At 45.8% G+C, this 15,800-nt stretch overlaps 1 long non-coding RNA gene across 1 annotated transcript in view; it reads left to right on the forward strand.

The window, feature by feature from the left end:
- The window catches only part of LOC109311747, a 24,975-nt gene extending 18,538 nt beyond the window's left edge, over positions 1-6,437 (forward strand). The window contains exons 4-5 of the long non-coding RNA XR_002101596.1: positions 3,003-3,010; positions 6,427-6,437. This is a non-coding gene — a long non-coding RNA (uncharacterized LOC109311747). The remainder of the gene's footprint in view (positions 1-3,002; positions 3,011-6,426) is intronic.
- The last annotated feature ends 9,363 nt before the right edge of the window (positions 6,438-15,800 follow it).

Consider the following 15,800-nt stretch of genomic DNA (forward strand, 5'->3'; position numbering starts at 1 on the left):
TTCAAGAGTAAATTGGATGCTTATCTTGCTGGGATCCTATGACCCCAGCTGACTTTCTGCCCTTTGGGCAGGGGGCTGGACTCGATTTCCCAAGGTCCCTTCCAGCCCCAATGTCTATGAAATCAATGAAAGAAATTGATCCTACCATTCAATGCCAAGAGGTCTTGACAGGCTTCTGTGCATTTTGACCGTTAATCTCCACAAAAAATCTTTAGATCTCTTCAGGTTCACCCACATCACCAACAAATGCCTTTAAGTTTAGAAACTTGTGTGGAAGTGTTGATTATGCATTTTGATTCTGCTTCAGAATTGAAGCAGCGCTAGTCAGAAAATTGGAATATTTCCATCAACACCTCTTTTATCATAAAAAATTTGAAAAAAAAAAGTTTTAATAACTTCTTCCCCTTCTGTTTTCCAACCAGAAATGTCAGATACAAGAAAAAAAATAGATCCTTTAATAGGGGACAGTAAAATTAATTGCTTCGTGGTTCCTTGTTCCTAATGATTTTTGATTTGGTTGCATCAATCCAGGGGTTTAAGTCAGGGATGGGCAATTATGTCAGCTGGTGAGCCACTTAATGAGTTTTGGTGATCTGTCAAAGGCTGTGTATATAGAATCTTTCAGAATGTGGCATTTTAACTAATTATAGATAAAAAGAAATCAAACTAAAATTCAAACACCTACCATGTTTTAATTTTTATTTCAAAAATTAATTTTTGTCCTGAATTATACTACTCAAAACATACACAGGCACATAAAGCTCAAAATAAAGTGCAATTCTTACATATTGGGGGGAGCAGGGGGAGGGAAGGGAATTGGGGAAGAGCGAGTGGAAGGTGAGCTGGAGCTCAGACAAGCAAGCGGTGCCTGGCACATGAATCCATGACCACCACTGCTTCTCCATTCTATCTATCTGCTGCACAGAGCAGCATAGCAGAGGTAGAAGGAGGAGGAGGAGTTGCTCAAGACAGGGGGATGCAAGTAGTCGTCAAGCAGCTGCAGAAGCAGTGAGAGCAGCCCTGCCAAGAAGCTGTGTGCTGGTTGAGGCTGGCACCATCAGTAGGCAGGGGAATGGGTGTGGACAGGAGTACAACGTGGGCTAGGCCCCATGCAGAGTGCTGCTGAGAGCCATGGGCCAGACACAATCAATTGGCAGGCCAGACTGGCCCATGGGTCATATTCTGGCCACCTCCGATATACACTTTGAGCCCCCGAGCTTAACCCCCAGTACAAGAACAAAAGCTCTGTGGCACTTGATATCACTGTTCCCCTTCCTACCCCACCCTATTCTGCAACCTCTTTGTATCTCTCATATATGTTGCAGGTTTCAGCACACACATCCACCAGCAGAAATCCTACAATCCCCTTCTCTTGAACTCCATATTACCAAAAAATAAAAGACAAGCCCAGAAGTAGTCAAGGCGTCTGAGCTCTGTATAGCTCAAGGGAACGCGAGATGTTTTTACACTATGTTCATAGCAACTGAATGAAGAACAGATTTGGTACAGGCTACAAGGAACAGTGTAGGCAGGGAAAAAAAGAAGTGGTGGTTTATGTGGTTTGGGACAGCTGAAGCAGCCCTCAGAATCCACCTTAAGTGTCATCGTATACATTCATGGTGGACAAAAAAATCTTCCCTTTTTCAAACATCCTAATTTTCATTAGGACATAAGTCCTAGCTAATTGACACTTTCCAGGATCATGGAAAAAGTGATTCAGTCCAATTCTAAAACCCTCAGGAAGTAAAAATAAAGAAGCAAGCACTCAGTCAGAGAAGTTCACATATGGGATATGTAATAGAGGGGAAATAAGGGATAACTTGATGTATGCAAAACACTGACAACCAGTCTGCATGCCAGTCTCAACAGCTCACATAGGTGAGAAAGTATATTGCACTGTGTGAACAAAAGAGAAAGAACCCGCAACAGCCAGAGACCCACCTGCCGTGCCAGAACCAGCAATGCTGCAAGAACAAAGAAAGCCACATGAACCACATTTTATTAGCAACTGTTCAGTCTGGATCAGACTGCCCTGCAGCTGCACATGTATTTCTGGCCCACTGTGGGGACAGAGACTGGAGACAAAGGTTGAGAGAGGAAGCCCAGACATGGGAACTACAAGGAGCTGGAGGAATGGCTCCAGAAGATGGGGAGGCTAGCTGCCTGGTAGCCTAGGAGCTCAGAGGGGCTCCAGGATGCCAGGAAGTGCTGGCCACTGGCTTTGAGTCTGCAGCAAGAAGAGCAGCAGAAGCCAGCAGGAAGCCTTGCCAGAGGACGAGCCGGTTGCAAGAGAAGCAGCCATGCCCAGTAAGGTCCTGAAAATAAAGTGGTTGCAGATTATGACCCTTTGGAGGCCTAAAAGAAGTCAGGATAAGATGGGCTTTCCACAGAAGGTATCAAAAGAATGATGCTCAAATATGCTGCCAGTGCGAAATTAGGTCTCTTCAGACACATAGAAAGGGGAAGGTGGAAAACAATAGAGGCAAGTTAAAAAGCAAAATAAGAGATTGACATGGGTAGACAGCACCATACCACAGCCTGTCTGTAAACTGGTGACCCATAAAGTGCCAAAGATCAGGTGTGCTGAAAGAAGCAAGAGACAGAGAGAAATGAAAATGCAGCAGGCCATTATTTCATTTTATGGGGGAGTGACAGTTTCTGATGCACACTAAATATGGATGCGTTTTCCCTACAAAGTTATGATGTTACTTCATAACCCAGTTATTAAGATTCATACCAACACTGAAGGATGGAGACCTTAACACAAATGCTTCACTGCTAATTACAGAGCGCACCTCAGGCACATTATGTTTATGGTATACATAATAAATAATTCAGAGCCTAAGCAGAAGTTTATGGTCTTTATTACAGGAAATGCTATGCATCTGATTGATGTAATTAAGTACCAAGGGCCTTAAACATCCAGGTAGAGAGTAGCCGTTTCAGAGTAAAATGTCTTAATCAGTATCTGAAGTGCAGAGCTTAGGAAGTGTGGGCATCAGTGGAAGTAGTGACTGCATGTTAAAAAGAAAAAACTGCAGTGATGCAGCAGTACAAGCACAGACATGCACTAGATTTCAAAATGCCCACATGATCCATCAATAAATGCAATAGTGGAGAAAGAAAAATATATATTGAACACACATGGCATGAACATTTCTTAACTTGTTTGGTAAAAAGAGATCACAAAAGATAAATCATCCCATCTCTCTGGTGAGGGATAGTCTAGTAAAAAGAGACTATACATCAAAACATAGTAATTTACATATTTGTACCCTCCAGAAATACCACATCCCCACTGGACTCACAGACTAATGCAAACATGTACTGTATTAAATGGGGTTGGAAATGGAGCTCGACAGTTTTCCAAAAGACACCAGATATCTTTCAGCTAAGCTTTTCAAAAATAATAATTCTCATTTTTCTATTCGATCTAATACGAATGCAATGCATATCTGTCTGCACTTTTAAAAGAATGGTGCCCTCTAGTTGCCATTATGCGTTTAGACTGCTCAAGTAGGCCTGATCGTAACACTTTTTCATAGCTGCTGGGGACAGTTGTTCCTTTCTAACATACTAGTAAGTGAAGATTTTTCACCATGAAAAAAAGATATTCAGGCCATAGTTAAGAGACTACAGCTGAAACTGAAGAAGTTGTTGAGGAACAGTGGTACAAGAAAGCTGTTCCAGACTACAGGCTGTATTTTGCCAAAGGGTACCCTTTAACAATGATGTGCAACCTGTCGGGACAATTACCAGAGCCATGCTTGGGGACCAGGCCCGCTCCAACAATAAAATACAGCCCAATTCATTAACACAAATACATCAACTAGTTTAGGCACCTGAGTAACTGCCAACTAGGCTCCAAGTGGGAGACCCTAAGCACCTGGACCACTAAGTCTAGATTGGAGACTAACATTCCTCAAACCTAATTGTGAAATCCCCAGATGCATTAAATACCATTGGAGCAGAAGGAAATCTCTCTCTGAAAACCCTATTCCCCAAACCCTTCACCAAGACATGGATAAGCATCGACCTGCATTGTCATTGTCCTCAAGACCCCCAACTTATCTGACCTTACCTTTGCTTGAACACCCAAGCAGCCCCTAATTGAAGCAAGAAGCTCCTAGGCTCCCCAGGACGCTGCTGACACAGGCTGACCCCAGCCCCACAGCTCAAACAACAAGATTGCGCTTAACCAAACTAGGGATCCTTTCTGTAGCTGAAAGACCACACAATAAACCATTTAGAGCACTCCCCCAAAACTCTTAAGGTGCATCCAGTGAACACAGCACAAGCACCCTTAAGCCAAGACCCCAGCCTGTACCAACATAATGACCCTCCGCACCACTACCACATAGGAGGTACTCACCAAGCTTTGCCCCGTCTTCAAGGCACACTGTAAAGCCAAACACAAATCAGAATTATCCCCAACCTGACCAAGCCTGAACTGAAGCAAAGCAGGCCTACATACCTTAACCCTGTGACTACTTATGCAACCTGTACCTCTCTGCAGCCAAGTCAGCCCCTCCCCAGATGCCAGACTAAGTCAAGTCCACAAGCCCACCTGAAAAAAAAAAAAAGCAAAAAACAAAAAACAGGCCAAACCATAGCCAGAGCACTCAATGAGGATCCAGACCATACCCAAGAAAGAAAGAGACCACCACTCATCCCAATCTTCAGGTCTTAGCTAAGAGAATTAGCACCCCCAACCTCCAACCCAATTCTGCAAGTCCCCAGGCTTCCACCCGAACAAGCAAGGGCAGCCTAACCAGACACAGAAGCTGCTCCCAGCCAAGCAGAACCCCCAAGTGTCCTTCCCCTAATAACTGAAGCAGGCTCCACCCTTGACATCCCAAAAAAATTAAGATTATACCCAACTAAGTCAAACCTCCACTCTAAAGCTCAGAAGCTAAACCTCCCTCAGTTAACCCTCAAACAGACACCCATCCCCAACAGAGATACAAGTTTTCTAGAAAACTTTGAATTGGAAAAGACTTCCAAAAATTTTCCAGTGCCCTAAGTGAAGTGTGATTGATTTAGCATGTTTATTTGACTTCCATTTAGTAAACAAAACTTAAAAAAAAAAATCTCCCCATGTTAATTTTATGTCCCAATAGCCACAAGTATTTGAACTGAAGTATTTCATTAAGGAAAAAAATAAATGTAGTTTAAGTGTTATATTCAAACAAATTCAAATATTTGTGGAAAGAAATTATTTTCACTGGAATACTTCTAAAAACAATACACAATAGCATGTACTTCCCCTTACACTTTTTGTTTTCCTTACATTTAAACAAACAGGTACTGAAAACTGATGACACTGATTTTAGCACACCCAAAGAACTATGCATGATATGCCATGCTTTGGTTTTGATTTGCCCTGCACAACCAATTATGTGAATTCATAACTTGATTTCTGGTTTGGATTATGCAAGTGTATTTACTATCCTGTTTACAAACCAATAAGACATATGTACTCTCTCACAGACTTCCTAGGGATAATTGCTTGAAAAATATCAAATTACAACTTTGAAACTGCCAGGCTTACCTAATATCGTATTAGCATCCATTCATTGTTACTAATGAATTTTATGAAACAATGGAAAGTTTCCCACAGAAAAATTCATGTCTAAAAGTAAAGCAGTGGAAAATTTTCTGAAAAAGTTTCCGTTTTGGAATTTTCTACAGAAAATTTTCCACATCTCTGGTCCCTGAACACCCAGGACGCAACAAGCAACCCAGCACTTTGTCTGTCACATATGATAGTCACTGCAAACATACATCATCCTACCCCCATAACTGCAGCCATTGAAACCAACCACTGAACAAAAAAAAAAAATAATAATAATAATAATCACACTGGCCTGCAACCAAAGAAGCCCAAGGCTACCCACTTTTAAAGCTTCCCAACTATAATGCCATCAAAACCTCCATTCTCTAGGCCAGCTTCATGAATTTCCCTAAACTTCTATCAAATGCAGTCTCTTAAAAAATACCACACTAAGCCCAAAGGCACAAAAAGGGAGGAGTGGGGAAAAAGAAGAGTCCAGGACTAGAATCAAGACAGAACCAGGATAAAGACAGGAAATGAGGCAAGACTATGGAGTCAAGAAGGTGAAGAGGCGTCAAGAAGGTGAAGAGGCGTCAAGAAGGTGAAGAGGCGTCAAGAAGGTGAAGAGGCGTCAAGAAGGTGAAGAGGCAAGACTATGGAGTCAAGAAGGTGAAGAGAGGCAGGAAAAGCAGAGGGGTGGAGAGGGGACCAGGAAAGGTAAAAAAAGGATTCATGAGCTAGGACTGGTAGATAATGCACCCAGAGAGGACCAAAGCAAGAGTAGGTGACAGCAGACCTGGGGCAGAGATTAGGTAAAAGCAGGGAGGAACAGACAGAACATGACAAGGGTCAAGCCAGGCCCAAGATACCAGGCAAGGGAAATGGGGAGAAGAGGAAAAAAGCAGAAAAAGGCAGGGATGAAGAACTGAGAGGGGAAAGGCGGCAGAAAGACACAAACACCAGAAGGAAAAAGAGTACACCTGGAGGGATTATGGGAATGGGAGCTGCAAATACAGCAGGAAATGAGGAGAGGAGGAGGAAAGACTGACAGTCCAGAAGGTAGGGATGGACAGACCAAGAGGCAGCATGAAACCGGACAGGGAAGCAGGGACACTGTGGGCTTGGTTGGAGGGGGCTGGGGCTGCCTGAGCTGACTGAAGTACAAGCAGTCCTCGGACTTGCAACACAGTTGGTTCCTGGAAACTGTCTCAAGTCAAAACGTTGCAACTCAGAACCAATTTTCTCATAAGAAACAATATTATAAATAGGGAATTGGTTCTTGAACCAAGGCCCAATATCCTATTTTCACTAAAAATACCCCAGAATTTTGTACTCTATTATAGACAATTAATATAGCTACATTAGTGTATTTATATTGTAAATTGCCTCAAATAAGTCCTTCCAAATCCATATGGTTGCAACTTTGCTGGACTTTTTGAAGGGCTCTTGGCTGGAGTCTTCTCAGGAGTCTTGGCTGCAGGTTTTTCTGAAGTCTTGTCTATTTCTTAAAGAAAGTATCCAAGGAAGTTTGGACAGATGGGCAGGGAGATGGGCAACACAGCAAACTTGTTCACTTGTTCACATTGGATCAAGCATTATAAAGTCGAAACTGACATCAGAAAGTTGAAACAGGGTGTCAATTTATAAACATTGTAAGTGTGAAACGTTGCAAGTCGAGGACTCCCTGTGCTAGCACAGAAGATCAGGGAAGGTCTGAGGCTGTGTTCATGGCTAAGGCTGGACGAGCCAAATTAAGGGCACAGATAGGTCAGGCTCTTGAGTACAGGGGTAGGCTAGGTGGATGCTTATGTCCCACAGTTAAAGAAGCGGTGTATGAAACAGTAATTGCCACTAATGTGCTCAAGGGCCCTGCCTACCTCAGCCTTTCACTTAGCTGTTGGAGCCCTGCCCTCACCAGTCATCAGCTCAGCCCCACACCCGCTCCACCACTAACACTTCAGCTAGCTCAGGAAGCTCCAGCAGCCTTAGGAACAGCCATGAACAGAAGGCTACTATCAGCTTTGATGGAGATGACAGATCAAGACCGAAGAAAAGGAAGTCAAAGGAACAGCAGACTTAGAAAAAGAGATGCAGAGGTGGTGATATCCAAAAGAATGACAGACCAAGAGGGGAAATGCAACAGGAGAAGGGGATGCCAGAGAGCAGGGACATGAGGCAAAAGGGGACTCTGCCAAGTGGAGGATGGAAGCAGGACTGAGGCACCAGGACTGCAAGTGAGGTGGGAATAGGAACAAATGAACAGAGGTATGACACACCAGGAGCAAGGAAATAAAGGAGGTCTGGGGGACAAAAAGCAGGATGAAAAAACTGGGCTAAGCCAGGAAAAACATCTGTGGTGAATCAAGCAACCAGTAGGATGGATGGCACAAAGCAGGAGAAGGGGACCACTAGAGGAAGAGAACAAAGGAACCACAGGAAGAGCTCTGCAGACCAGGAGTCAACAGACCAAGAAAAGAAACTAGGTAGGTCCATGGGACAACACAATAGGGCATGAGAGGCTGGAGAAAGGCAACAGAAGACAAGGGAAGAAGAGATAAGGAAGGAAAGCAAGGCAAGACATGACGAGACCAAACCCAAACCGTAGATGTTTCCCCACCCCTGCCCAAATCTGAACGCTGAATACAACCAAGCCAGGTCACCACACTACCTACACCCAAGCAACCAAGGCATTCAACCCTTCCTCCAGCCACCCCAGGTCTTATCATCCCACCTGAGTATCTGGCAGGACCCTCCCCTCCCCCCAAAAAACCCCCAAACAAACTACCCACCTCCTTGAAGATCAGGGCTGCACCCAACCAAGTAAGCCCCGTCCCTGGCCCCCAAACCAAGTTCTTAGGTCACAAGCAACTGAACTTCTACCCCTATCCCCCAGCCTCTCCACTGCACCTTTTCCAAGTCTTCAGGCTGCAGAAAAGTAAGTCTTATTACCAGCCTTAAGCCCAGTCCCAGGCTGCACCCAACCTATCAATCCCCTCTCCAATCAGAGCCCCCAAAACCAGTCAATCCACCTAGAACCCATGCTCTCAACCCAAGCTAACTACACAGACTGGCAAAGCAGCCAGGGCTCTTCTCTCAAGCCACAAAACTCACAGCACTGGAGTCACAACCCAGAGTATGTAGGATGCACCCTGTCTCATCAACCCTCTCCCCATCTACTTCCTAACCAAAAAAGAACTCCCCAAAATATCACACAGGATAGAGCCATCCTGAGCACCCACCACCCCAATGAAAACTCTGACCCTGGCTAGAATCTGGGATCCCTAGTATCAGTCTCCCCCTCCAGGGATCCAGTTAATCAAAGAACCAACTTACCTTAGTGGCTGGGGTGGAAGGTGGAATGGAGCCCCCTCACTTCACGGGTCCAACTTGGCTCCCCCCAGTGCTTCAGCCAGGGTAGCTAGGAGCAGGGGCCATGAGGTGAGGTGGCCTCATTACCTGCCCCTCCTCCATCTTTCTGGTCATGCAGCAGCAAGGAGCTCTCTCCCTTCACCTCCATCACTGGCAGGCCCAGAGTTGGGAGCAGATAGGGAGGAGGTAAAAGGAAGGGCTGGGGTGGGGCCATTTGGCAGCCTCCTGGCCATTCAGCAACCTGCGGCCAGGACCAGTGCAGGCTGGCTCCTGCCCACCCCCCCAAACAGGTGAACATCTATTGGTGGGGGGGGAGGGGGGGGGTGTCTAACTCATGGTGCTTTATGTAAAGCTCCATAAGTTAGAAAGCGGCTATAACATCTGTCTGTGCCCTTGGTGTCTCATGTCCTTTTCCAGCCTCACTTCTCCCCCTTGCTGCCTGAGATAGGATGGGAAGAGGCTGCAGAACTATTTGTGCTCTCAAATCCTTCTCCACCATCTCCAAAATTCTCCCCCACAGACCTTCAGGTGCTTCACCTGCCTCTACATCATCTCTTCACCCTCTTGGTCTATCAGGTGGTTCTCAAGCATCTGTCATCCACTAATTGCAACACAAGTTACTTTTCCAACCTATATTTTCACCATACTTGCTCCATTAGGTGCATGGCAAGCCTCTCTTCTCCCAGTCTTGTTGGATCACTTGCTCAGGCAGCCTCTCTTCTCTGCCCTGGTCTCTTTGGTGCTCCTCCAGCTTCACTTCTCTTTACCTTGGGTTGTTAAGGGCCTGTTTAGACCCTTTTGTCCCTGGCTTGAGGAGCCAGGGGCTTCTCCAGCTTCTCTCCTCTCTGCCTTGGTCTCTCAGGGTCTTCTCCAGCATGTCATTTATTACCCTTAGTCTGCCAAGTGCTTTTCTATCCTCTTCTCTGTGCCCCCCTCAGCTTTCAGTGGCTTCTCTTTGTGCTCTTATTCCCACCTTCATCTCTCAGGGGCTTCTCCAGCCTCTCTTCTGCCTTCACTGACCTCTCAAGTTCTCTTACAGCATCTCTTTCTCTGCTCTGATTTTCTCCTGGCTCTCCTGTCTCTTCATCTGTGTGGCTTAATAGCTTCTCCTTGCTCTCTTGCCCCCTACCTCAGTCTCTCAGCAGCTTCTCCTAGCTCTCTTGCCTCTCCACCTTAGTGTCTCAAGGTCTTCTCTTGGCTCTCATTGGTCCCCCTTGGCCTGCAAGGTGCTTCTCCAGCCTCTTCTTTTTTCCCCCCTTTGCTCTTGCAGAAACTTCTCCTGGCACTTGTCTTCATCCTGGTCTTTCAGCAGCTCCTCCTGACTCTCCTCTCTTCCCACCTTTGTTTCCCAGTGACTTCTCCTAAGCCCCATAGCACAGCTAACTGACAAAGACTCCCATTCTTGAAGCCACCTGACACTACCCCCAAGGCTGCAGTCATGCACCAACCCAAAAAACAGGGTTCCTAACAACTCAAATAAAACAGGCTTCTCTCCACAAACTGTGACAGAGGAGTACAGCCAGCAATCCTCACTTAAGCCTACATTTCACCAAGCAGCCAAACCAACTGACATGCTAAAGGTGAGTACTTGGACTGCCTTCAACAACATAGAGCCCTCCCCCCCTCCTCCACCATCTGTTTCAAGCCCCAGCTTACAGACAACCAAACTAGGGCTGCATTTATGCCCCCAAACCCAAACCACCATCATTCAACTGCCACCGACTCTGCCAAGTCGCCCCTTCTACCTGAACCCCCAACCAAACCCAATTTAATAGCACTCCCCCAAACCCCCAAAGGAAATCCAACCAAACCAGGGCTCCATCACCCATACACTCAGGCTGCACAAACAAAACCATCCTTTGTCCCTCCTGGTCTCCAGGATGAACCCGAACAAGATTTGCCCCTGTCCCTATGCCACAACAAAACACCGAACTTGAAATGGTGTTACCCCCCAACAAACCTGCCCCAAAGCAAGCCGGATCTCCACCCCTTAATACTGTGGCCACAGTATTATAATAGTTCTGGCCTTGCCCAAACCAAGTCAACCACTTCCCACCACAGCCCTTGAGGCAGCACCAGACTAAACAAGGACCATGGCTGCCACCATGGGTATGAACAGCAATAGGTAACATTATTTTAATACAAATAATAGATTATAATTAGACATTTTCCCTAGGAAATGTTTGGTCAAGCTGACTATACACAATGTAAACTAACAGTGCAATGCCAGTTATACAGTTTAAAGAGAGAACAAATACTAGGGGACTTGTGAGAGCAAGTACTACAGACACTTTTGCTAGGTCCTTGGCAGTTATATATGGGGCAAAGAAGTTTACAGGGAAATAAAATAGTTACTGACTGGGACGCTTCAGATGGCCTACCCAAAAAAAAGGCTTTTCACAGGAGCTAGCTGTTGAGTGAATGATGATCAAGGATGCTGGCAATGCTAAATTAGGGGTCTTCAGACACACAGGTAGAAAACTGAGCCGAGTTAAAAATCAAAAGTCACATGGGTAGACAGCACCTTACCACAGCCTGTCAATCAATTGGTGAAATATACGCTACTGCCAAACATAAGTTATGCCAAATGAAGCAACCAAGAGAAAGTAGTTATAAATCAGCACAGTGACATGTTTTGAGGCATCCCAAATAGGCATGCCTTCTCCCCACAAAGTAACAATTTGCTGAATAAGCAGAACAACACTGAAGGAGACAAATCTTAACATGCATCACCGCTCTAGTTGCAAAGCATGTCTCAGATACATGATTATGTTTATGGTATATATTTAATAAATAATTCAAATCCTTAAATAGATGTTTATGGCATTCAGTAAAGGAAAGGCTAGATACCAGATTCATCCAAGGAAGTAGCAAGGGCCTTAACCATCCAGTTAGAAGCCAATTATTTCATAGTAAAATGTACTGTATTCACTGAGGCACACAGCTTAGGGAACATGGATATAACCAGGTAAGTATTTTCTGGAAACAAAATAAAACTGCATTGATGCACCAATATATGTACAGGCATGCTTCTCTGCCTACCATCAAGGATATGACAAGAAAAGACACTGTACCAAGACATACCAGTTTGTTATGTAGTATCCTCCCTACGACCATATTTCTGCTAAAGTAACAGAAAAAAATGTACGTGAATAATCAGTGTTGGATAGAGTCTGGAAGTTTTCTGCAATTGGCAGAAATTTTTCAACTAAATTTTTTAAATTAAAAAAAAAATTAATAATCCCCATTTTCCTATCAGCTCTAAAACCAATGCAACCCATGTCCATCTCTCTTTCCACAGTGAATGCTGTCCTCTAGTGACCGCCATGTAGTATAACTACTTGAACTGGCCTGAAAATTAAGTTATATTGTTTCATAGCTGCTGGAGACAGCCATTCCATTTTAAGCTTCTATGAATGAAGATTTTTCACAAGGAAAAAAAATGAAGGGAGAGATATTCAGACCATAAATTAGGTCACTACACTTGTAACTGACGGAACAGCCAAGGGGGACAGCAAACCCAAAGCAGAACTAGAAGAGAACAGCAAGTGAGTGGAGGGAGGATCAGGGGAGGGCGAGAGAGGTCAGTTAGGATCAGGGCACTTCAGAAAAAGGGGGAAAGCAGCAAGACTAAGATTAGAGAGTTCTCAGGATCAAAAAAAGGGAGCACGTGTCAAGTCCAGGGGACAATGCAACTGGATTTGATCAACTAGGGAAAGAAACGCAACCCCAGGTCCTATGCCCTGTCTGCTACTAACCCAAACAAGCTACATTGCTGCTCCCAACCCTAACATTAGGGAGCCCAGTGCCCAGCCACCTCCACCCTACACTAGCTTCCAACACTCAAGCCAGGCCTCACCAGGCTGAAGCCTTCAACTGCAACCTAACCAAGCCAGGTCCTGGAATACAACCACATTGCACTCAGTAAGGCAGAGCCCTTTACTTGTTCCAGGATCACCCAATACCCCCACCAAAGCCAGATTTTATAAACACATCAAAAACCATGCCAGACCATCCTCTCCCTGAAGGCCCAGGTTGTACTTAAGTAAGCAAGGGCACCCCATCCATCCCAAATCCCAACTCACAAGCAGAAGACCAAACTTCTCATCCCTTTCCAAGTCACCAGTCTGCAGGCAACTCACCCACCCAACCTCCTGGCCACTTCCACCCAAGACAGCTCCATCCCTCTGCATAATCTGAACCAAGCAGCACCCAAAGCAGTCAGAACCCCCTAAACCCCTACACTGTTTCTGACCCAGGCAGGCCACACTGCCACAGGCCAAACAAAGCTGCAGCCAAACAAACTAGGGTTCCTCTCTCAAGCCCCAAATTCTGCCCCTCTCTAATTTCAGCATCCCTTAGTCTACTGACTAATCCTTCCACTGGAATACCCACTATCTACCTAATCTGATAAGCTCTCAACCCCCTCCAAAGCTCCTGTCATCCAAGTCAAATGCCACTTGACCTTCAACTTTCTAACCTCCCTAACCAACCAAGACACCTCCCCCCAGCCATGACACTAGAGGCACCAGACATCCAAGGTTAAACTCAATCATGCTACCAAATAGGTCCTTACTTCCTTAATCTGTGGCCTCCCATGCCACCACACCACACCTGTCACCCTCCATATACGTGCAACTAATCTTTGCCCCCTTCTCTGTCATAGCACTAAGATGAATACAAACCAGAACTCCCCTGCAGACTAGGCAAAGTTTGAGGCTACAACAAAAAGCCAGGGCTCCAATAGACCTACAAACCAAACTGCATCTCTTGTACTAATTGACCACCAAGCCAAACACAAGCCAAAGGAACCTCAGGCTGGAGGAGCTGGACTACACCCAGAAGTGCAAGTCTGACCCATTCCAAGTCTGACTTCTTCCTGCAAACATGGACCCCACCCCATCTCCACCATGCAGACTTCAGGGAAGTCAACCAACGCACCTACCTCATACCCCAAGTTAGGAGGGCACCCCAATCTGAGCTCCCAACTAAGCTAGGACTGTTACCATGTCTCTAGTCTGCTCCTAAACTTGACTAGTCCCACAACCCAAACATCAAGATACAACCCAATTAAAATCAGAGATCCTTTCCATAGTTCAGAAGCTGCCGGACCTGCTATTAGCCACACCAAACTAAACCACCTCTCCCTGAATACCCAGTTTTCATTCTGTCCGATCCCTTCATCGTTCCATCCACACCAGGCCTCATGCCCCACCTCTCGGGCTCTCATCCCCTGGGCTACAACTAAAGCCAATGTTTCTCCTCAATCCAAACCTCTAGGCTACATTCGAGCAAGCTAATGCCACTAAAACTTCCCATCCTGTAGGCCATTTAACTAGATTCTCAAAACATTTTACAACATAAAGACTCTGCCTATCAGCAGGCTATACCCAAAGGGACAGGAAAGAATCAGGGGAAAAGAACAGACTAACACTAGCATCAACCAAGGGCCAGTATTCAAAACACCAAGGCAGGACATGGAGCAGGATTAGGGGGTGAGATTTAAGGGGTAGAGGTAACTGAAACAGGATGAAGGGACCAGGAAATAGAGGAAGAGGGGACATTAGGCAAGACTGTCCCACCTCCAGAGCACAGGGAACAGCTAAACAAGCTAGGCTTTGACCATGCCAATTTTAACCCAGCAATCCAAGATTCCCCTGCCTTCCTGAGCATCACCCCAAATACTACTTAAGTATTGCTGACACTCCTGTAATGTATCCCAATGAGACAGGGCTACAACTCCACAACACCCCAGGATACATCCCCCACAGACCAAACCTCTGCCCTGCCATTACTACCCAATCAAGCCACCCCCCACTCTCACTACTGTACCACAGAGCCCAATTCAAACCAGAGATGCCCTACCCCTGCCCAAACAATCATTAAAACCAAAAAAAAGCTAGATCTCCACACCCTATTTTCACCCAACCCATTAAGGCATTGCATCAATTAATTCAGCCTCTGCACAACTTAGCCCCAGGCCCCTTTTTCCCATTAGAATGCCTCGCAGGACCCAAGAAAAAGTAAGCTCTTCCCTGAAGACCAAGTTTAACTGAGGGCCTCTCTTGCAACCCAAAGCCCAAGCCTCAGACATCTTAAACCCACCCCACTCCACCTTTTCAAAGAAAAGGAAACGAAAAGCAGAAAAATAGGCCTTATAACCCAACTCGGGACAAAACTTCACATTCCACGAAACTGAAGAAGCCTGCTCTGCAACTTCCTCCGCAGCCTGAACCCCCAAAATCCAATGAACTAATCCAGAAGCCTCCAAGGTTCCCAGGCTGTTCCTAACCAAAAGATGCCCCAACCCCACAACCAAAAAAGAGAGAGTCACTGAAATACAGCTTAAGCACAAGCCTTCCTGCATGAGTAACCAGGATGCCCTCAGATCTAAGCTACCACCCACCCGCCGCCCCTCCACTCCCAATTATATCCTAACCAGAACAGGATGCCCTGCAATTCTATGCAGGCTGCAGACATCCCAACCAGTCCCCACCTGGGTCCCTGACTTACTTTCACTTCCTATCATGCCCACCCATGCTGACCCCAGTTTGCACTCAAATCCCCAAATGGTCACAGACCAGGCCAGCCCTGTTCCAGCTTTATAACTCACCAGGCTTCACCCCACACATAGCACAGACCCTCTTACCCATCTCAAACCCCCAAGACTCCCACTCTTGAAACCAACCTACATGCTGATGACAGTAAGATGTGGGGGATGCAGGCACTCTAGAAGGGAGCAATAGGCTACAATCAGACCTAGACAGGTTACAAGGGTGGGTGGATGAGAATAGAATGGGATTCAACACTGAAGGCTTTCGACACTGTCTCTCACCCCGGGGTGAGACTGGGGGGCTGTGGTGTAGACACCCACACA

This window comes from Crocodylus porosus, unplaced genomic scaffold (genome assembly GCF_001723895.1).
Source record: "Crocodylus porosus isolate Cpor-Errol unplaced genomic scaffold, CroPor_comp1, whole genome shotgun sequence".
Lineage (NCBI taxonomy): Eukaryota > Metazoa > Chordata > Crocodylia > Crocodylidae > Crocodylus > Crocodylus porosus.